Here is a 24,834-nt window from a genome sequence, read left to right on the forward strand (position 1 = left end):
TAAATGCCCATATGTGGTGTTAGGTGGATCATTGATCTTCCTCCCTCCCTCCCTCCCTCCCTCCCTCCCTCCCTCCCTCCCTCCCTCCCTTCCTTCCTTCCTTCCTTCCTTCCTCCCTTCCTTCCTTTCCCCTTCTTTCTTGCTTCTTTTCTTTCATTCATTCAAAAATTAATACTGCTCTTCTTGGTAGCTATATCAACACATATTTCTACCAACAGTGTATAATGATAAAATTATAAGGAAGGGATTTCTGATTCTCATTTGCTATTTCAATGATACTAAGTTTGAACAGAGCAGGAAGTGCTTCCTATGTCAGAAAGAGCTTCAGACAAAGTGTCTGTGAAGGGTGGAGCCTGCTCAAAGAGCTGAGGTGCCTGTGAAGTTGGAGTCAGTGTTCTGTGGGAGACAAAAGGCCACCTGAGTTCCCCCACAAACTTCAGTCTAGGAGGAATGGACAAGGTCCTGACAGCATCATGTTTACTCCTAGGCCTTCACCTAGCTGGTGAGTCACGAAGGAGAAACCCGAGGATGTGGGATTAATATAGAGGCATGAGAGACTTGGGGCACCAGGCAAGTCATGGTATCTAAGCAGGAAGTACATTCCTGGGAACCTAACAACAGTTGCTATTTCTCTACACAGGGGTGAGTGGCCAGCAGAAGGAGAAACGTGACCAGCAGCAGGTGAGACAAAGTCCCCAATCTCTGACAGTCTGGGAAGGAGAGACTGTAATTCTGAACTGCAGTTATGAGGACAGTAATTTTGACTACTTCCCATGGTACCAGCAGTTCCCTGGGGAAGGCCCTGTATTCCTGATAGCCATACGTTCAGTGTCCAATAAAAAGGAAGATGGACGATTCACAATCTTCTTCAGTAAAAGGGAGAAAAAGCTCTCCTTGCACATCGCAGACTCTCAGCCTGGAGACTCAGCCACCTACTTCTGTGCAGCAAGTGCACAGTGCTCTCCAGGCACCTGCAGCCCATACCCAAACCTGCAGCTGAGACTCCAGCAAAGCCCTGCTATGGGTGAGCCTGGCAGAGATGCAGAGGAGTTTTCATTTGCAACAGCAGGTGAAGGGGTCACTCCGTGAGTGTAAGGATTAGACCACTGGGCCAGAGACAGACCAAACTGGAGTCACAGCTTGCTTTCCCCAGTCTTTGCAGCTGGAGTTTTACATCTATTTCCTTAACTAGTTTAGATGAATTGCTTTCCAGAATGGTTGTAAAAATAGTTCTCTGTGCATTTGGTTTGTGGCAACTGTACATTAGAGGCTCTGTCTCCCTGCACTCTTGTCAACAGCATTATGAATGTGTGGTTGTTACAGCCCAGCATTAGGAGACCTTGACTTTGGCTTCTGGAATAGAAATCAAACAGATTTTTCTTTTACCTTAATTTCCTCTGATGACCAGGGAAGCAGTGATTCACATGACCACTGACCTCCTCTACTTCCTTTTGTTTTGCCTCTCACATCCTCCTCTGCCTTCAAGAAATTCAAGTATGTAAAGCAGGAGGTATTCACAAGGATACAGTCATGTGTACAATAAACAAATGACATCAGTGGACAAGGATGCAGTCACATGTACAATAGACAAATGACATCAGTGGACAAGGATACAGTCATGTCTACAATAGACAAATGACATCAGTGTACAAGGAAGAATTCAATTTTTCCATATAGTGAAAATACATAACCCTCACTAAAGAAATCACTTCACATGTGCATTTCATAGTTGAATAAAATATAAAATAGATGTAAAATTTCTATCATATAAAAGCAGCTGCCATCTTTATGGCCATACACAATGCACAGAATTGAAAAGGGACCTCTCGTCACATAACACTTTGCAAGATTTACACATTCAGTTGTATAGAAGCGCCAACCAGATTTCTAATGGAAAAACTTTAATTGTCTTATAAGTTTAAATATTTTCTTACTACAGAGCTGATGGTTGTGATAGCCCTAAACTACCTAGGAAGTCAAGTCATGATGAATGTTTGAGCCTAGACTTGGGGATCTAGCCTGAACAACATGGTGGAACTCTGTCTCAGGAAAACAAAATGAGCAAAAGCACTGTGGCAGATATTTAATTTAAGAATGTGAAGCCTATAAGCTCTTTCTTGTCCAAAGTGAATAGATTTTTCAGTATCAAAAAGGGAAAGTCACAAAGGAAAATAAAGTCAGTTGGCTTCTAGCATAGGAGATATACCTCAAAATACCAGTAAGTGATCTCTCCATGTCCTTCAAAATATTCTATCCTTGTCACATTTTAAACTAGAGTCAGAAATTGGAAGTAGTATTTGTATCTGATTGGGATAGGATTCATTGAATACAACCACTAAGCTTAGAAGTCAGCAGGAGAGTGAAGGCATATTTAAAGATGCAGAACAGAGAGTTTGGAAACTCTGGGTACCTCAAGACAGAACCCTGAGCTTCCTCAGGAATGAAAGGCTGGAAATTATTTAAAGAGAGCTGAGAGACAGTTACGACAGTGTGATGTACAATAACATATTAATCAACACTTTGGTGTCTTCCTGTGGTGGGCAAGCAGAAATCTGCTTTTGGAGTTTGAGGTTTGACATAAACTCCTTTGCCAGATACATTTTCAGCATGCATTCGGGGTTGGGGGAGGGGTGTCTCCATGCCTTCGGTGTCAGAAGACAGAAATGCTATTTTGGGCAATGCTCACAAAGTCATGGTTTTGTGAGAGAAAGATCATTTACAGGGGGGCTTTGTTTTTACTGAAAACTGTAGTAATAACTGTAGAACAGCATCAACTATGGCCATGCTCCCGTGACAATGAGTGGCATCACTGAACATCTGGATGCAGATGTTCCTCACTCTCCTGCCTCTCCTTCTCCAGACTCCTGCCAAGCTTACCACGGAGCTGTGCCATCGGATAAGCCTTTGTTGGAGCCACTGGCTCTCCAGGACCCAACCAGACAGTTCAGTCTCACAAATCTGTTTTGATTTTATTTTTCTGGGATGATGTTTTGTGGATGTGAATTCCCAGTGGTTTGAGGTAAGGAGGAAGGAAGGGTAAGGATTTCTGGTTTGTCTCTGCAGGGAAGCCAGGATTGGTGATCACCTTTCACCTTCAATCAGACTGCAGTCAGAACAGTTGAAAGTTGAGTGTGAAAAAGTTTAACATAAAAACATAAAAACTAGGCCTTTAGGCCCAGGCTTGAGAATGTGCCCTTTATGACTCAATGCTCCAAGGCATGCTAATCATAAAACTGATAGTGACATTCCTCCACCTCCCCTCTTCCTGGGTTCAGGGAGTGTTTGTTCAAAAGAAAAAAAAAAAGTCACCCTGACAGCTCCTGGAACCTGCTATGCAAATGTGCTATTGTTAGAGGCTCACAGAAACTGTCTTGAGAAATAACCACACAATTACCAGGTATTGTTCCTTGTGACTCTTGTGACTTCCACTCCCTCGTGACTCTTAACTGGTATTTTTGGTATTTTCCAACAACGCCCTCCCCACTCCCTTGAGTTGTGGTTTTTACCTTTAAATACCCCCTTACCCAGTTACTCGCGGCGCCACGGTCCTCTAACCCGGTGTGGTGTACGAATGTGGGCCCCAGAGTGCACCTGGAATAAAAGTCCTCTTGTGGTTTGCAACAAGACTGTTTCTTGTGAGTGATTTGGGGTGTCGCCTCTCATGAGTCAGAACGTGGGGGAGTCCTCACACTGTGAGTCTTTCAAGTGAACATAAGCAATAGCATAGGAACTCATGCTCTCTTCCCAACTCCCCTTTCCAGACCACCACCTTCCTGTTCTCTCTCTCTCTCTCTCTCCCCCCATTTCAAAAAACAAAACAAAATAAAACATTACCCACCCCAAACAACAACAACAACAACAACAACAACAACAACAACAAAAACCCCACAAAATAAAAACCAAACCAACCAACCAAACACGCCAGTAAAATTTAAACATGCCAAAGAGTAAAACTGACCTGGCAGGAGTTACAGGAGGGGAAAACTTGAATAAATATACTGTATGAACAAAAGTGTTGATTAAAAGGAAGAAGTTATTGCAATTGGTTCCTGGTGCTGAAGAAAACCACTTTTCTTGATACAGTGACATTGAGTATGTCAACCATGACGACACTGAGGTCTCCTAACTCCATTTTGCTTTGGTTTTCACATTTCTCAGTCACATCTGCCTTGGCAACACACTGGTAATCTCTTTAACCCTGACCTTGGTCCAGACATATTAATCAAAACAATTGATGTTTATTCTGACTAAATACGAACTAAAATAATTGAAGACATTGTAAGTCAAAATTAAATGTTATGTTGTGCCTGAAATACCTACTCTGTTCTGTCAAAATGAAAGTTACAAAGTTACTAAGAGGCTAAATGAGCATTGATATAACTTTGGTTTTTGTGCTTTTTACAAAAATGCTGTATGCCTGAACTCTGACACCAAGAGGCACTGAGGCATTACCATTTTATTGGTCAGTGGTCAAAAAAAAAAAATGAAAGCACTCTTATAATCTTGATTGCCCTAATTAGCATGGTAGTATGCATTCCAACCACACTCCATGCTAGGACCCCTGCACAGGAGGAGTTCACTAACATGTAATAGAGCCCATGTACTCTCTCTGCTTTGTTTTGTTTGTCTGTCTTGTCTTGTTTTGTTGTGTTTTTGTTTTTTTACTGTTTTTTAATTTATTAGATTTTTTAAAAAAATAATTATTTTGAGAGAGATCTCATGATTTGGGTTAGGTAGGGGTGGGGAGGATTTGAGAGGTGTTGGGTTAGGGGAAAATATGACTAAAAATATTGCATGAAAAACTTGTCTTATGAAGCAATAAATAAAAATAAAAAGAATGACTACTGTTTTGTTCTGAGACGGCCCCTCAGGACTTATTATAGATCACAGGTTGATTTATTAATTTTGACATTAAGGTATTATTTTTATTTTAATTAAAACATATTTACCTCATTTTCACATTCTCTTTCATCCCTGAAACACCTTTTGTGTCCTCCACCTCCAGCCTCACCTAAGCTTTCCAAAAATAACTTCAAATTCATGGCCACTTCTTCTATTATTCTTTTAGACACACACACACACACACACACACACACACACACACACCTCGAGCGTGTGCACATGACTATATAGATATAACCTATTGAGTCTGGTGTTGCTTGTGTCCATCTGATTTCTGTGCTGACCACTTGGTACTGTAGCATTATTTATCAAGGGTTCTTCCCTGGGTGTGTCCATTTGTCCCTGTCAGCAGTACTTAGTCCTATGTAGTTCTTTGTCTATGGATGGTGCCCCATGACATTTACCATATCTATTGGCACCATCACTGTTCAGGACTTGTTATGTAGTCTGTTGTAGTATCAACCAAGAGCTTGCTTCCCTGTCATTTCTAGCAGACAATCTTGCGCAAACTTCCTGGTCTTTTCTCTCTTACATTTTCTTGCTGCCTTCTTTTCTCTAGTGTTTTCTGAGCATTCAGTGCAGAAGTCTTGTTGCAGATGTATTCGAAGGGCTGACCATCCCATGATGGCTTGTTCTCTATATTTTGACCAGGGGTGGTTTCCTATAACAGTCTCCATCTGCTGCAAAGGAAAATTTCCTTGAGAGTCAGGAGAACTACAATTACTCATAGGCATAAGGAGGACTGTTTAGACTATAGTTTTAAAAGGTTTCTGGTTTAGTAAGTGGCAAGAGTAGGTTCTCCTTTAAGACACATAATGGCATGAGGTCTGAATAGTCATCTACCTTTTAATGCCAAGTCTGATTGCCCTCTTTTGATTGGGCCATTAGTCCCACTAGAGAGGTGCTGGTTACAACTAAGTTATTACTGCCACCATTGCACCTTTGTAAGTACCTTGCAGGGTTGTTCACTAATGTGGTTCATACGGAGCACATCAAGATAGAACTATTGATGGCCTCCCCGCTTTGGCAACTGGAGTAGCACCTTCTGATATTATAAAAATTAGTGGTCAACAGTGAGATCTTCAGGTTAGATCCAGTTCAAGTCTTCCAAGTCCTATTACCAATGTGCATGGTACCTTCAATAAGGGCTTACCTGCAATCTCTGGGATCCAAGGGCAACAGGAATAGCCAGCACTCTTCCTAGAGCCTCTTGGATTCTCATGATCAACATATGGAAAGAAGTTTCTCATGCCTAGCATTTGGTTTCTTGTTAGATGATCTGTCTCTTGACACCTTGAGTGGGATAACTTCATTATACACACTTCATTATACACACACACACACACACACACACACACACACACACACACAGAGTAATCCAGGTTAACATGAAACAATAAGTATCTTTAAGAGCATTTTGAAAATCCTCATTGGTATTTATCCTCTCTCTCTCTCCTTCTGTATAGAACTTCTTCCCCACTTCTGAACTAAGAACATCATTATCCCAATTTTCTTGAATTAACTTTTTTAAAAATTTTTTTTGAATATTAAGCTCTATTATTTTAAAAGATTTTATTTATTTATTTATTTATTTATTTATTTATTTATTTAATGTTAGTACCCACATCTGTGTGAGTATAAAAAGACTTGTGAATATACAGGGTTAATCACATCTGTGTGCATGCAAAGGCCTGTAGATTGTATTCAATACATCAAGGTTGGAGTTTGAGTTTTTGCAGGTCACTTAGCTTGTCAAATGGGTCCTGGGAGCTGAGCTTCTGCCTTTATCATTAGCAGCAAGTGCTTTTCCCTGTTGAGCTCTCTCTTCACCAACCTTAAGCTTTATTTTCACTAGGAAGTATTGTCTGTCAATAAATCACAAGGAAAGACAAAGCAGCATTTAGAATGAGACTGATTGTCCAGCCCAGGACTCAAACCCAATGTACTCCAAAGTCACATCTCAGAGGCTGTGGCTACACAGGAGAAGAGCAGACACCTGCTCTGTGGAGAAGGAGAGGAGGGGCAGAGCTCTGCCATTCTGAGACCCCAGGCTGCTGTAGCTCCCATGGTCTCCTGCTAACTACAGAGACTACAGTCTAGGGCATGTGCTCTCAGCTCTCAGCAGTGAAATGGACAGAGGAGTATACCCCAGATACCAGACAATAGTCCCTGATATACTTGCCTATAGGTCATTTGATCCCATAGAGAGGCCTGAAGCCCTTTCAGAGACCTTGTTTGTATTTATTCTTTCGATTGCCTCTTGCATTATTTTAATTCATTCACTCATTGGATTAACAACTGCAAGTGGAAGTTGAAGAGCTACATTCAAACTATGATACAGCAGTACACAAAAATTCAACCACCAACTCACTTGGTGTTAATATGTCCCTAAGTGTAGACAGTTTATGTGTGTCATGGACACGTAATAGACTTGAGTCACAGAGAGACCGGGCAAGGTTATTATGAGACTGTTTTGTAAATTGAAAGTACACAGAATTTAACAAATGAGACTGAATACTTCATAGCAATGGGATAGAAGCTTCAAGGACATGTAATAAGTATAGTGATTTGTGTGGACAGAACAGAGCATATCTTCTGAATAAAACTTGATGTTAGACTTTTAAAACCTAAACGGTTTTTGTAGCTGTGGGTTTTTAAATTGGTATAACATCTGACTGTTGATTCTCTCTCTCTCTCTCTCTCTCTCTCTCTCTCTCTCTCTCTCTCTGTGTTTCTTTGTTTCTGTTCATCTGTCTCTTGTAAGTGTGTGTATGTATGTATGTGTCTCAGTTCATCTGTCTATCTGTGTATGTGTGTGTGTGTGTGTGTGTGTGTATGTGTGTGTGTGTGTTCGAGAGCATGTGTGCATGTGCTTGTGTATAAACTAGTGGTCAACATTGGGTATCTACCTCTATTGCTTTCTACCTTTATTTATTGAATAATTGTTTGTTTGGTTGGTTGATTTATTGATTTCTTTGGTAGAGGCGTTTCCTGAGACTGAAGCCCACCAATTGTCTGACTAGTGAGATTCCAGGATTCTCTTATCTCTGTTTCTTGGTGCTTAGACTTCAGGTGCACCCATAGCAACTAGATTCAATGTGACTGCTAGAGATGACACTAAGCCCTCATGATTCATAGCAGACAACTGACACACTGAGCATCTAATTAGAATCTAAAGATTATTATTTCATTCCTCTTCCTGTTTCACAGAATGTAAACAAATGGGGATCTTCTGAAATTCTGATGGATTACCCATTGTTTGTGATTTAAAAATAAATTTGTTCATTGGAGAATTTAGATAGACCATCCCACTCACTAAGGGAGGAAGACTATTTCATATCTCAGTGTTTCATGGGGAAGTTCATGGGATCTGTGAGGAACTTATTATCTTTTATGAAGCTTAACTGGACAATAGAATAACGCCCATGTGTGTTAAAGCAACTAAGCCCTCAGCAGGCATAGACTTTCTGAGGCTCCTTTTTAAGTGCAGACTCTTTTGACTATTAAGAAAGACAAGAAAGCAAGTCAAGGTCTGTGATGAGCTACACATTTGGTCTCTGCATATGGAACTTGTGGCCTATAATCTCTCTCTCTCTCTCTCTCTCTCTCTCTCTCTCTCTCTCTCTCTCTCTCTCACACACACACACACACACACACACACACACACACACACACATACACACACAAAACCATTTCCTGCTTGAGGTAATGTAATACACACAGACAGTACATATGCACACTGCCTGTCTCTCAGACACTGAGAGCTGAGCTGAGGCAGAGCAGACACACGCATGCAGAGGACAGTGTGTCACATGCCTCCTCAGATCCTGCTCTGTGTGCTGGTGGCCTTGGCTTTCTCTGGTATGAATGCATTATGTATAACTAAGGATATAAACAGGAAGCATTGACAGGCATGTGGCAGTTCCTACAGACATGAGGGGGAAGAGGGGCTGGAGAGAAGCCAGCACGACGTATCTTAGTAAGGTTTCTCTTTGGGTCTTAAGGTACCCAATTCCAACAGTGTTTTGTTTATACTATAAGAGGATAAGCTTCTAATTCTTTCTTATTATTATTCTGCAGGATGCAATGTGGCCCAGAAAGTGACTCAGGTCCAGCCAACAGGCAGCAGTCGGTGGGGAGAAGAAGTCACCCTGGACTGTTCATATGAGACAAGTGAATACTTCTACCATATTCTTTGGTACAGGCAGCTTTTTAGTGGAGAGATGGTTTTCCTTATTTACCAACCTTCTTTTGATACTCAGAACCAGAGGAGCGGCCGCTACTCTGTAGTCTTCCAGAAATCAATCAAGTCCATCAGCCTTGTCATTTCAGCCTCTCAGCCAGAGGATTCAGGGAAGTACTTCTGTGCTCTCAGAACTGACACGGTGTTTGAAGTGATAGCACAAGCCTAACAAAAACTGGGCTCCTTAAGCAGAGCCCCTCTGACGGAGAGAGTCCAGCTGAGATGCACACCTGCACATCCTGAACAAGAAGACCCCAGCTGTGGATGCTGCCTCTGTGGTCTGCATCAGAACTGTGTTTCTAAGTAAAACCTCAGTCCATGCAGTTCAGAAACAGTTATGGTGAGCGGCTTTCTATAATACTTTGTCTTGAAACAGAGTTAAAAATAGACCACAGAGAACATGTGTAATGTTTTCTACAGTTGGGAACCTTGCACCACAATAATTTAAAGTTTCTCTTTAATTTGGTAACAGCACATACCTCAGATGAGGTATTTGGAATAGCAAAGAACATAGTTTCCTGGTAAAAGTCACACTCAGAGAAGGAGACCCAGCCTGAGTGAAGTAGTCAGAGACCGATTATAAGGATTTCACCCCATGAAATACTGGTGGTGACTGGGTTAACCCCACAAATCTTTATCTTTGCATCTAGTACTGATCCTGAGGTCAGCTTGACTAGCAGCTGGGAAGGACAACTGTATGTGCACATCACCTGGCTGTATTGAGACTTGTAAGAATTCAGTGAAACTCAGAAAGCCAGTGGAATCTAGAAAGACAGGCCTCCCCTACCTCCTCAGTCTCTGGTTTGGGAGAACATCAGAAGATGTCATTTCATTTGCCAACACACTACACACAGACCTGGCCTGAGTAAAGAAAGGCTATAGAAGTGAGGAGTAGAGTGTTACTGGTAAAGTGAGCTGGAATCTCCTTGACATCAAATGTTTATAGGACCTGAATCTGCAGCGCTATATAAAAAATAATTAAATATATCACACCTGTTTCTTAAGTCTTCCACAGTTGCTTTTTCCATGCCCACCCCCAAAACAGAGCAACATGGAGAAGGAAGTTCTGAGAAATGTGTTTCCAGGTACATTTTTAAAGATTATTTTTTATATTATGTGTGTATCCTTTTTGCCAGCATGTGTATGTGTGTACTGGGTGTTAATCTGGTGCTCATGGAGGCCAGAAGGGGGTATTAGACTCTAAAAATTAGAGTTACTGAAGGGAAGGATTTACCATGTGAATGTCAGGAACTGAATCTGAGTCCTCTGCAAAAGCAGTGACTCTTTTAACTACCAAGTCTATGGTCCCGCCCCTGTTTCTAGGTAATTTTCATAAACTGTGCATGATAAGAGGTAAATAGCTTCCATTCATCAACAAAAAGCCATAGGCTACCAGGTGCATTAACAATGAATACTATCTGTGTCTCCAAGAAACACCTCCTATAGCTAAGAACACCAAACAACAGAGATTAGCATGTGAAGTGAATGAACTCTGTAAACAAGTGGCACAGCAAGTCTCATATCTGAAAAAGGAGACTTCAGACCACAGCTAGTCAGGAGAGAGCTACTACAGAGCCACAAAGGGTAAGCCTTGTGCATGTGAGTGCATGGAGCTTTAGCGTTCAGTTCAACAAAATAACTTCTAATTGATAGAAAATGTCACATGAGTCCCTAATTAGTAATGATCTTAAACTTCAATGCCTCACTGTGACTTTAGTAAGCCTTCCTAAATTAAAAACCAACCAAAATACCTTCAGAGCAAAGGGACCCTGCAAGTCCACCTCTCTGAATTTGGCAGGAGAATCCCAGGCAGGGCTGGGAAGGCAATATGCACTTAGAGAACTCACTAAATGCAAACAATAAAATATCTTTAACAAAACCCCCCTCCTGCCTGACAAGGGAGAAGCCAGGCTTCTGGGCAAGAGAAAAAAAGGTTTTAGCAATTAATCATTTACTTAATCCTCTGCTGTCAGGCTACCACTGGTGTTAATCACCCAAGCCAGCAGTTTTTAACTCATTCTTGCTCAGAACAAACAGGAAAGTTTTTAGGATATTTTCTAGAAGTTATCAGCAAGTATACAGTATAGTCAGAGAGCTAGAAGGCCAGAGACTATTGGTCTTTAAATCTACCTCTATGTCCAGCTCTGTGTCCTGCTTCAGCCCATTCCAGCCAGGCAGTCTTCTGGCAATAGTTATTTCCTTTCTCTAAAGAAATAGTAACTTCAGTCTCTTACACTGTGTTGAAATGGTCCTCTTTCCTCAGCACAAAAATCACAAAGGAACAGTTCCTAATGTGTGTGTTCCTACTTTTCTTTTTTTCTTTTTGAGAACAGAGCAAGGTAGCTGGGTATCTCAGTAATGGTGACAACACTGGTTGTATCTGACCTAAGAGAATGAAGAAAAAGATGCTAACTATAAACACATATTACCCAAGGAACAACAGATCTAAAAATCATCAGCTCACCTGTTAACAGTGTTGAATGCCTCAGCTAGGCTCGTCTGTAGTCCTGTGCTGTGAAGTATAAGGAGCCTGAGGGAAAGCTTAGCCCAGAAGCACACAGGCCATGTTTCCCCACGAGGACCTCTGTCCCTGGTAACTGTCCCATCAAATCCCAACGTGCTGGGGCTCTGCAATTCCTTGTGCAACCACTTGTGAAGACTTTGTCTGAATCTTTATCATTTTCCTTCCCTGAAATATCATGCTTTAGCTTACTCCAAATATGGAAAAGTAAAATAGTTTAAAAAAAACTTATTTATAGCTTACATTCTTTCATTTTATTTTTTAAAAACTAAGATACAAACTATTGCACTTCTGAAAGAATGAGGTAGAGGGATATGGGTGGACAGAAAAGCATAAGTAGCCCCCTGAGAGGTTCCTAGAAGACACACAAAGAAGAGTGGCTGGGAAGTAAGGGTATGGGTACCTAAACAGGACCGACAGAGGACAGAGGACTCAGAGGGCCATAAAAGGCTCAATTACATCGTTTTAGTAAACTCTCAGCCTTAGTGCATCTCCCATCCCTACCGGATAAAGTTTTACTTTCTCATCCTCTGAGGCTCCTGTGTCTTTTCCCTGACATTTAGTCCTTTTTCCCTGGCCCTCCTTCTAAGCCCCCTGGTTTTCTGTAGCCTGTATTCTGTCACTCTATTATTTTCTGTTTCCTTTTTTTCCTGCCCTCCCTTAAGATCTGTGTTTTTCCATTCCTGGTCCTTTTCTAGTTCATTGGCCAATGACATTGGTCCACTTAGGAGAAAAAAAACATGCAGTGTTTGTTCTGACAAAGAAAAAAATTTTTGACTGAATCTACCATCAGAGGTCTAAATGAAGTATTTGATATTTGAGCTGAGCTCCTGGCTGCCCTCTAGTGCTCAGGAGTTAATTTGGAAGAACACCTACTGGTAGCAATAGTTGTCATTGCTGATTTGAAGTTAGAATTTTGTGACAAGCATGGCAGGGGAGGATCCAGGAAGAAGGTTGTGGTATTTGATCTACAGCTATCAGATACAATGGTGATTCACGTAGGAGTGCCACGTACGATTAATCCATCTATGTTCTGCGCTGGAGAGCAGAAGACTGCTTAAGATATGGGGCTTAGCCTTGTTGTCCAAGATGGGGCATTTTTCTTTGCTAAGTGAAATTTATGCCTATATTTTGACCTTTTTTGTACTGCAAAAATAACCTGAGATCTAGGAACAAGTCGCTGATAGAGAAGAAGCTGCTGTAGGTAGCATGTCATAATGAGCTCTTTTTTCCCCCTTTTATTAGATATTTTCTTTATTTACATTTCAAATGTTATCCCCTTACCTCACTTCCCCTCCCAAAACCCCCCATCCTCTCCCCCTCCCCCTGCTCATTAACCTACCCACTCCCACTTCCCTGTCCTGGCATTCCCCTACACTTGGGCACAGAGCCTTCACAAGGCCAAGGGCCACTTCTCCCATTGATGACCAACTAGGCCATCCTCTGCTACATATGCGGCTGAAGCCTTGAGTTCCTCCTTGTGTACTCTTTGGTTGGTGGTTTAGTCCCTGGGAACTCTGAGGGTACTGGTTAGTTCATATTGTTGTTCCTCCTAGGGGGCTGCAAACCCCTTCAGCTCCTTGGGTCCTTTCTCTAGCTCCTCCATTGGGGACCCTGTGCTCTGACCAATGGATGGCTGTGAGCCTCCATTTCTGTATTTGTCAGGCACTGGCAAAGCCTCTCAGGAGACAGCTATATCAGGCTCCTGACAGCAAGCACATAGTGAGCTCTTGTTGCCTTCTACTCTTCCATCTACCCTCCCAACTTAATGAACAGTTTCCCCATTGGCGCTAGGACAGGTAACTGATCACAGATACCTATGAGAAGTCATGAAAGCTGTCATTAGGATGCACTGTCAAATAGACCTTAGAGGACTTTATGAGTTTGTCTTCTGAGAGACACTGGAACTTGAGAGCATGCCAGTTACTCTTTATGCAGCACTTGGTAAGCAACTCCAGTTGAGCATCTGAAGTAGTGGAGCTCCTGTGCTGTGTGGTTTCCATGTGGCTTTTCTTTAGTACTTAGTAGCCATGCCAAAGTTGTTGAATCTTCTCTCCTGGAACAGCAGAGCAACATTCAGGAGACTAGGACTTGAGTTCAAGTTCTGGATCAACCACGTAGTAGCTGAGGGGAATGTAGCAGACTGCTTCATGAATTTTGTGCTTGATTTCCTCATACCTGCGTGAGATTATTTGTAATATCTACTGCAAAGTTCACGATGGTGGCTGCCAAGGCTTAGTAACCCATGTCCAAGGTGTACAAAGTTAATTACAGAAAGGGAAATTGCGGGTATGAGGAGATGAAGACCTTGCCAAGTGCCACAAATGCCCATCACAACATGGCTTTCCTCTGCTCTTATTGGAAACTAAGTATATTGTCCTAATGAATGACCCACAGGTGCTTAGCTGCATTCGTTTGTAATTAAATGTTTATTAGAGTTCTCACAGGGGAAGAAATTATAGTCACTAAGAAAATATTAATTTTTTAAGTCATTGTGCCCAACAATGTGTTCTTTATGAGATTCCCACGCAAATATATCACTGTTTGCTCATATTTACCTCAGCACCATCTCTTGTTCCATCCATAGTCCTGCAGTGTTATCTCCCTCCAAATGTTCCCAGTCTGCATTTCTCTCTTTCTCATATACATGCAACCTTACTGAATCCATTTTTGTGTTGTCCATATGTACATGTGTTTAGGCCTGATGAGGTACGGTTGAAAAACCTATGTGAGAGCTTGTTCCTGGAGGAAACTAATCCTAACTCTATCTGCAGCTTTTATCACCTTATTCTTTGTATTTTGATCAATTGTGGATATTTGTCCTATTTGAGGGGGGATGTTCATAACTTTGTCTTTGTAAATTGTCTTGATGGTTAATTATTGCCAGGAGGTCTAGTCCACTATGGGCCAGATCATCCTAGGCAGACGGTCCTAAATTGTATAAGAAATCTATGTGTATAAGGTAACCTGCAAGCCAGAGAGTAAACAACATCTCCTTTGTTCGTGCTGTATCTCTTTGGCTGTAAAGTGCACTGCTTGGCCAGAGGTAATACTGGATAAAATAGCAGACAAGGCTGCTTTCAAGTTTCTGCACTGACTTTCCTCAGTGTTGGACTATCATCAGGAACTATATGCTAAAATAAAGCTTTTCCTTTCTCAAGTTGTTTTGTTTTGTTTGTTTGTTTGTTTGTTTGTTTGTTTGTTTTGGGCACAATATTAGCCATAGCAACAGATACCAATTGCAATAAGTGTGATCAATACTTATATCAGTATGGGCATAGGAAACCTATGAACATCTACACCTTCAAAAAAGAGTGATTTGTCATTTGCCATTCCCAAAAGTTATCAATTGACAATAGTCTCTGCATGGAGTGAGTGCTCCATGGGGCATTTCCCTATTTATGTGGCATATTTGGCTGGCTTAGTCTCATGTAAGAAATCACATATACTATGAATTCATAACTGTAGCAGCCATGCCATGTCAGAAAACAGCAATCCATAGCAGTCCTTCTTATCTCCTGGTTCTGAGATCTCTGTCTTTCTGTCTTTCTCTCTCTCTCTCTCTCTCTCTCTCTCTCTCTCTCTCTCTCTCTCTCTCTCTCTGTCTGTCTCCCTCTCTCTCACAGTGTTTTTCTGTGTTGCCCTGGCTGTTTTGGAACTTACTTTGTAGATCAAGTTGACTTCAAACTCAGACTTGCCTGACTATGTCTCCCAGGTGCTGGAATTAAAGGTGTGTGCCACCACCACCCAGCTCTGATATCTGTTCTACCTCCTCTTCTTTAATGTTCTCTGAGCCTTGTCAGGGAGGCTGATAAAAATGTCCCATTTAGGGCTGAATACTCAGTTTTTATTTATTTATTTTTTTATTTTTTTATTTTTTAGTTCTTTTACCAGATAAGTATTTCTACACTGAATGCTGCCCACCACAAAAAGAAACTTCTCTGAACAACGTTGACACCACTGACAGCCTATGGACATAAACATAAACATTTTGTCCTAGTTTGTATCTCTGTTGCCATGTTAAAACATACTATCACAAACCAAATTAGGGATGAAAGAGATTATTCTGTCTTGCCACTTATTGGCTGTCCTAGAAGGAATCTAAGGTAGAAACTCAAGGCAGGAATCTGGAGGCCAGAACTGAAGCTAAGATCACAGAGAAATTTTGCTTTCTGGCTTGATTTACTGGCGTACTTGGCATTCTTCCTTAGAGAAGCCAGGACCACCTACCTGTCCAAGGGAGAATTCCCTGTAGTGGACTGGGCCTGTTCACAGACATTATTAATCGAGAAAGCACTGCACAGCTATGCTTGCATGCCCTGCTGAGTGAAGAGATTCCTCAGTTAAAGTTTCTTCTTCCCAAGTGACTGCAGATTGTGTCAAGGTGCCTAATGCAAATGTCACAGCTGAACACTTGTCAATTTGACACATGAACACATCAGTACTAACTCATAATCGTTCCTTTCTTGGTGATTTCTAGGATTTCATGTTAATATCACAATATAAAACATAGCATACCTTTAAAATGCTCAGTCTTTACCATTCACACTTTACATTTTCAGAGACCCTTTAAATATTCAAATTCTCCTAGGAATTCATCTTAGTATCTTAAGGATGGATTCTTGCACAATAAAAACAAATTAAAACCAGGGAACAGTTACAATCAGATTAAAGATAAACCCAGGCCCACCAGCATAAATAAATAGTTCATTGTGTGGTGTCTGAAACTCACTCATGTTTTTCTGGGCTCCAAAGGGCTTGGATCTCTCCACTTCTACAGGTTTGCCATCCACAGCCCATGTAGCTTCTCTCATGGGCTCAAGGTGGGGCCACTCTAGAGCTGCCACTGTACTTGAAGACTGACCCACAGTCCTAAGTCCTAATGTCTTCAATGCACTGAAGTCTCCACTGCTGATGAGGCTGCACCTTCATTTAAGGCCTCTCCAGGATGCTCGCCACTGTCTCCTTTAATCCTGGATCTTCACTGAAATTATGTCTATACTTATGTCTTCATCATGCTGTTTTAATCGTTATGGCTCAGTGGTAAATGTGAAATCCGTAACTCCCTCACCACTCTTTTTGTTTTTGGTTGCTTTGTCTCTCTTTGGTCTTTTGTACCTCCATATCAATTTTGTAGATTGGCTTTCTTTCTACATCTGTGAAAAATGGCCTTGAAAATTTGTTTAAGGTTTATATGAATTAATCTCATAAAACTTGCTTTCCTACCAAAAATCAGTATGTAGATATGATAACAACCATAATTAAAATGCCTGGAATATTCTTAACGTGATTTTCCTTTCTTTGTCTTTTCAGTATTAGCATTGACGGTCCTGACTTGAAACTGTTTTTTTTTTTTTTTATTCAATTTTGCACAGGGTGACAGGCATCATTTTATTCTTCTACATAGAGTTATCTATTTTTCATCAGCACTATTTACTGAAGGAAGTGTGTTTTCACCATTGCATATGCTGTTGTGTTGTTTTACTTCTGAGTCCTCAAGTCTAATTCCATTGGTCTATGTGTTTCCTGTGGTGTGTGTGTGTATGTGTGTGTGTTTGTGCATGTGTTATTATCTGTGTCTTAAAGCAGGTAAAGCAGACCTCATAGGATATTTTAATAGAGTTCCTTCAGTTTCTACTCATGGAGCATTTTTTTTTGATTTTTAATATTTTTATTACATATTTTCCTCAATTACATTTCCAATGCTATCCCAAAAGTCCCCCATAGCGCCCCCCACTTCCCTACCCACCCATTCCCATTCTTTTGCCCTGGCATTCCCCTATATTGGGGCATATAAAGTTTGCAAGTCCAATGGGCCTCTCTTTCCATTGATGGCCGACTAGGCCATCTTTCGATACATATGCAGCTAGAGACAAGAGCTCCGGGGTTCTGGTTAGTACATCATGTTGTTCCAACAATAGGGTTGCAGATCCCTTTAGCTCTTTGGGTACTTTCTCTAGCTTCTCCATTGGGAGCCCTGTGATACATCCAATAGCTGACTGTGAACATCCACTCCTGTGTTTGCTAGGCCCCGGCATCGTCTCACAAGAGACAGCTATATTTGGGTCCTTTCAGCAAAATCTTGCTAGTGTATGCAATGGTGTCAGCGTTTAGAAGCTGATTATGGGATGGATCCCTGGATACAGCAGTCTCTAAATGGTCCATCCTTTCATCACAGCTACGAACTTTGTCTCTGTAACTCCTTCCCTGGGTGTTTTGTTCCCAATTCTAAGAAGGTGCACAGTGTCCACACTTTGGTCTTCATTCTTCTTGAGTTTCATGCGTTTATCAAATTGTATCTTATATCTTGGGTATCCTAAGTTTTGGGCTAATATCCACTTATCAATGAATACATATTGTGTGAGTTCTTTTGTGATTGTGTTACTTCACTCAAGATGATGCCCTCCAGGTCCATCCATTTGGCTAGGAATTTCATAAATTCATTCTTTTTAATAGCTGAGTAGTACTCCATTGTGTAAATGTACCATAATTTCTCTATCCATTCCTCTGTTGAGGGACATCTGGGTTCTTTCCAGCTTCTGGCTATTATAAATAGGGCTGCTATGAACATAGTGGAGCATGTGTCCTTTTTACCGGTTGGGACATCTTCTGGATATATGCCCAGGAGAGGTATTGCTGGATCCTCCAGTAGTACTATGTCCAATTTTCTGAGGAACCGCCAGACTGATTTCCAGAGTGGTTGTACAAGCTTGCAATCCCACCAACAATGGAGGAGTGTTCCTCTTTCTCCACATCCTCGCCAGCATCTGCTGTCACCTAAATTTTTGATCTTAGCCATTCTGACTGGTGTGAGGTGGAATCTCAGGGTTGTTTTGATTTGCATTTCCCTGATGATTAAGGATGGTGAACATTTTTTCAGGTGTTTCTCTGCCATTTGGTATTCCTCAGGTGAGAATTCTTTGTTCAGTTCTGAGCCCCATTTTTTAATGGGGTTATTTGACTTTCTGGAGTCCACCTTCTTGAGTTCTTTATATATATTGGATATTAGTCCCTTATCTGATTTAGGATAGGTGAAGATCCTTTCCCAATCTGTTGGTGGTTTTTTTTGTCTTATTGATGGTGTCTTTAGCCTTGCAGAAGCTTTGTAGTTTCATGAGGTCCCACTTGTCAATTCTCGATCTTACAGCACAAGCCATTACTGTTCTATTCAGGAATTTTTCCCCTGTGCCCATATCTTCAAGGCTTTTCCCCACTTTCTCCTCTATAAGTTTCAGTGTCTCTGGTTTTATGTGAAGTTCCTTGATCCACTTAGACTTGACCTTAGTACAAGGAGATAGGAATGGATCGATTCGCATTCTTCTACATGTTAACAACCAGTTGTGCCAGCACCATTTGTTGAAAATGCTGTCTTTCTTCCACTGGATGTTTTTAGCTCCCTTGTCGAAGATCAAGTGACCATAGGTGTGTGGGTTCATTTCTGGATCTTCAATTCTATTCCATTGGTCTATTTGTCTGTCACTATACCAGTACCATGCAGTTTTTATCACAATTGCTCTGTAGTAGAGCTTTAGGTCCGGCATGGTGATTCCACCAGAGGTTCTTTTATCCTTGAGAAGAGTTTTTGCTATCCTAGCTAGGTATTTTGTTATTCCAGATGAATTTGCAGATTGCACTTTCTAATTCGTTGAAGAATTGATTTGGAATTTTGATGGGGATTGCATTGAATCTGTAGATTGCTTTTGGCAATATAGCCATTTTTACAATGTTGATCCTGCCAATCCATGAGCATGGGAGATCTTTCCATCTTCTGAGATCTTCTATAATTTCTTTCTTCAGAGACTTGAAGTTTTTATTATACAGATCTTTCACTTCCTTAGAGTCACGCCAAGATATTTTATATTATTTGTGACTATTGAGAAGGGTGTTGTTTCCCTAATTTCTTTCTCAGCCTGTTTATTCTTTGTGTAGAGAAAGGCCATTGATTTGTTTGAGTTAATTTTATATCCAGCTACTTCACCGAAGCTGTTTATCAGGCTTAGGAGTTCTCTGGTGGAATTTTTAGGGTCACTTATATATACTATCATATCATCTGCAAAAAGTGATATTTTGACTTCATCTTTTCCAATTTGTATCCCTTTGATCTCCTTTTGTTGTCGAATTGCTCTGGCTAGGACTTCAAGTACAATGTTGAATAGGTATGGAGAAAGTGGACAGCCTTGTCTAGTCCCTGATTTTAGAGGGATTGCTTCAAGCTTCTCACCATTTACTTTGATGTTGGCTACTGGTTTGCTGTAGATTGCTTTTATCATGTTTAGGTATGGGCCTTGAATTCCTGATCTTTCCAAGACTTTTATCATGAATGGGTGTTGGATCTTGTCAAATGCTTTTTCCGCATCTAACGAGATGACCATGTGGTTTTTGTCTTTGAGTTTGTTTATATACTGGATTACGTTGATGGATTTCCGTATATTGAACCATCCCTGCATCCCTGGGATGAAACCTACTTGGTCAGGATGGATGATTGTTTTGATGTGTTCTTGGATTCGGTTAGCAAGAACTTTATTGAGGATTTTTGCATCAATATTCATAAGGGATATTGGTCTGAAGTTTTCTATCTTTGTTGGGTCTTTTTGTGGTTTAGGTATCAGAGTAATTGTGGCTTCATAGAATGAGTTGGGTAGAGTACCTTCTGTTTCTATTTTGTGGAATAGTTTGTGAAGAACTGGGATTAGATCTTCTTTGAAGGTCTGATAGAACTCTGCACTAAACCCATCTGGTCCTGGGCTTTTTTTAGTTGGGAGACTATTAATGACTGCTTCTATTTCTTTGGGGGATATAGGGCTGTTTAGATCATTAACCTGATCTTGATTCAACTTTGGTACCTGGTATCTGTCTAGGAACTTCTCCATTTCATCCAGGTTCTCCAGTTTTGTTGAGTATAGCCTTTGGTAGAAGGATCTGATGGTGTTTTGGATGTCTTCAGGATCTGTTGTTATGTCTCCTTTTTCATTTCTGATTTTGTTAATTAGGATGCTTTCCCTGTGCCCTCTAGTGAGTCTGGCTAAGGGTTTATCTATCTTGTTGATTTTCTCAAAGAACCAGCTCCTTGATTGGTTGATTCTTTGAATAGTTTTTCTTGTTTCCACTTGGTTGATTTCACCCCTGAGTTTGATTATTTCCTGCCGTCTACTCCTCTTGGGTGAATTTGCTTCCTTTTGTTCTAGTGCTTTTAGGTGTGTTGTCAAGCTGCTAATGTGTGCTCTCTCTAGTTTCCTTTTGGAGGCACTCAGAGCTATGAGTTTTCCTCTTAGAAATGCTTTCATTGCGTCCCATAAGTTTGGGTATGTTGTGGCTTCATTTTCATTGAACTCTAAAAAGTCCTTAATTTCTTTCTTTATTCCTTCCTTGACCAAGGTATCATTGAGAAGAGTGTTGTTCAGTTTCCACGTGAAGGTTGGCTTTCTATTATTTATTTTGTTATTGAAGATCAGCCTTAGTCCATGGTGATCTGATAGGATGCATGGGACAATTTCAATATTTTTGTATCTGTTGAGGCCTGCTTTGTGACCAATTATGTGGTCAATTTTGGAGAAGGTACCATGAGGTGCTGAGAAGAAGGTATATCCTTTTGTTTTAGGATAGAATGTTCTGTAGATATCTGCCAGATCCATTTGATTCATAATTTCTCTTAGTTTCACTGTGTCCCTGTTTAGTTTCTGTTTCCATGATCTGTCCATTGGTGAAAGTGGTGTGTTGAAGTCTCCCACTATTATTGTATGAGGTGCAATGTGTGCTTTGAGATTTACTAAAGTTTCTTTAATGAATGTGGCTGCCTTTTTATTTGGAGCATAGATATTCAGGATTGATAGTTCCTCTTGGAGGATTTTACCTTTGATGAGTATGAGGTGTCCCTCCCTGTCTTTTTTAATGACTTTGGGTTGGAAGTCAATCTTATCAGATATTAGAATGGCTACTCCAGCTTGTTTCTTCATGCCATTTGCTTGGAAAATTGTTTTCCAGCCTTTCATTCTGAGGTAGTGTCTATCCTTTTCTCTGAGATGAGTTTCCTGTAAGCAGCAAAATGTTGGGTCTTGTTTGTGTAGCCAGTTTGTTAGTCTATGTCTTTTTATCGGGGAGTTGAGTCCATTGATATTAAGAGATATTAAGGAAAAGTAATTGTTGTTTCCTGTTATTTTTGTTGTTAAAGTTGGCATTTTGTTCTTGTGGCTGTCTTCTTTTAGGTTTGTTGAGGGATTACCTTCTTGTTGTTTTTAGGGCGTGGTTCCTGTCCTTGTATTGTTTTTTTTTTCTGTTATTATCCTTTGAAGGGCTGGATTCGTGGAGAGATAATGTGTGAATTTGGTTTTGTCGTGGAATACTTTGGTTTCTCCATCTATGTTAATTGAGAGTTTGGCTGGGTATAGTAGCCTGGGCTGGAATTTGTGTTCTTTTAGTGTCTGTATAACATCCGTCCAGGATCTTCTGGCTTTCATAGTCTCTGGTGAAAAATCTGGTGTAATTCTGATAGGCTTGCCTTTATATGTTACTTGGCCTTTTTCTCTTACTGCTTTTAGTATTCTATCTTTATTTAGAGCATTTGTTGTTCTGATTATAATGTGTCGGGAGGTATTTCTTTTCTGGTCCAGTCTATTTGGAGTTCTGTAGGCTTCTTGTATGTTCATGGGCATCTCTTTCTTTAGATTTGGGAAGTTTTCTTCTATAATTTTGTTGAAGATGTTTGCTGGTCCTTTGAGTTGAAAATCTTCATTCTCATCCACTCCTATTATCCGTAGGTTTGGTCTTCTCATTGTGTCCTGTATTTCTTGGATGTTTTGAGTTAGGATCTTTTTGCATTTTACATTTTCCTTGATTGTTGTGCCGATGTTCTCTATGGAATCTTCTGCACCTGAGATTCTCTCTTCCATCTCTTGTATTCTGTTGCTGATGCTCGTATCTATGGTTCCAGATTTCTTTCCTAGGGTTTCTATCTCCAGTGTTGCCTCATTTTGGGTTTTCTTTATTGTGTCTACTTCCCTTTTTAGGTCTAGTATGGTTTTGTTCATTTCCATCATCTCTTTGGATGTGTTTTCCTGTTTTTCTGTAAGGACTTCTACCTGTTTGATTATGTTATCCTGTTTTTCTTTAAGGATTTGTAACTCTTTAGCAGTGTTCTCCTGCAATTCTTTAAGGGAATTTTGTGCTTCCTCTTTATTGTCTTCTGCCTGTTCAGCAGTGTTCTCCTGCATTTCTTTAAGTGTGTTATTAAAGTCCTTCTTGAAGTCCTCTATCATCATCAGGAGATATGCTTTTAAATCCGTGTCTAGCTTTTCCGGTGTGTTGGGGTGCCCTGGACTGGGCGAAGTGGGGGTGCTGGGTTCTGATGATGGTGAGTGGTCTTGGTTTCTGTTAGTAAGATTATTACGTTTACCTTTCGCCATCTGGTAATCTCTGGGGTTAGTTGTTATCGTTGTCACTGTTTAAAGATTGGAGCAGAAGCTGTGTTCCACTCATGAGCAGTCCCAAAATCCTGCGGCGGGTGTCGTGGGTAGCTGGCGGGTGTCAGGCAACCCTGCTCTCCCGCTACCCCGGCGCTGATCCGGCCGGATGAGGCCTGTGGCCCTACTCAGGCCGGTTTCTGCTTCCCTAACTAATGCAGTCTCAGGTCCCACGCAATTGGATTGGAGCAGAAGCTGTGCTCCACTCACCAGAAGTCTTAAGATCCTGTGGCGGGTGTTGTGGGTAGCTGGCGAGTGTCAGCCGACCCTGCGCCCCAGCTGCCCCGGTGCTTTTCTGACCGGAAGAGGGTTGTCCTCATGGAGCATTTTGAAGAGCATGGCTACAGTTTGTTATAGGTCTGGGAGAATTTGGCATTCGGTGTCCTGTCCTGACCATTTCTCTGCATGGAAGCTCTACTGCTTCACTCTCCCTGCCTACTGTGGATCTTTTTATGTGGTTTATATCTTCCTGGTGTAATTCATATACATACATATATATATATATATTCATATATACTATATTATATGAATTATATATATTCACATATATATAATATATTCATATATATTCAGTAATTCACCTATTTTTATATTTTCATCTATTTTTATATTTTTAGCTTATTAGAGTATAGTTTCAAAATAAACAGCCTTAACAGCCCATGAAATTTATTTGTGACTCTTCTGGCACCCACTTTCACCTAGAGCTTTATGAATTTGTGTTAGTGCATCTCTGGGTTAATTAGGATAAGAATTTTTAATCTTTTCCTTTAACAAGCCATTTTTGTTTTATTTTTAAATTTTTTTTGTCATATACCTCCCATTCCATGTTCTGCACGATGCTTTGTTACTTCTGCCCTTCAGTTGTGAGGTTTTGCTTTGTTCTTTTTCTAGGACCTTGAGGTGCTTCATCAACATTAGTTTGTTTATTTGATGATTCTTCTGTTTTATTTTTACCTTGCCTAGCTTTTTATTTGTTATTTGAGAATTTCATAATATATACACTATGTTTAATCAAATTCAGTCCTCATTCCCTTATTTCTAAATCCTCTCCTATTCAGCTCATTACACTCTCCCCACAAACGTCCTATCCTTTTTTTGTTTAGAGCTACTGAGTCTACTTAGATTTTTCAGTATGTAGATGGATGTAGAACCATATACTGGATCATGAGTAGACCTCTATGGCAACATGACTGAAGAATACTGACTCTCCTTCTCCAGCAGCTACTGATTGCCAATAGCTGCTCCATGAGAGGTGGAACTCCATGAGTCCTTCCTCAATCTGTGTAGGAATTTTGGATGGCTTGATTGTATAGACCTGGTGCATGTAGTCACAAACAATCGATTATCCATTCAATCACTAATGGACATCTAGACTGTTTCCATGTCCTAGCTGTTGTGACCAATGTAGCAATGAACATGAATAAAAAAAGTACCTTTGTAGTAGCATGTAGTGTCCTTTGGGAATCTGTCCAGAATTGGCAGAGCTGGATTATATAATTGGTCTATTTTTACTTTTCTGAGTAACACCCACATTAGTTCCCATAGTGGTGTCACTAATTTACACTATCGACAGTGAATAAGAATACCCCTGTCTCCACATCATCATTTGTCAATTTTCTCTTTGCCAATTTGACTGGAATAAGACTAAACCTTAAAAATAGTTTTAATTTTCATTTAATTTTCATTTCCCTGATATGATTTTGACTATATAA

Source organism: Mus caroli, unplaced genomic scaffold, assembly GCF_978045245.1.
Source record: "Mus caroli unplaced genomic scaffold, Mus_caroli_1 scaffold_12, whole genome shotgun sequence".
NCBI classification, from domain to species: Eukaryota; Metazoa; Chordata; class Mammalia; order Rodentia; family Muridae; genus Mus; species Mus caroli.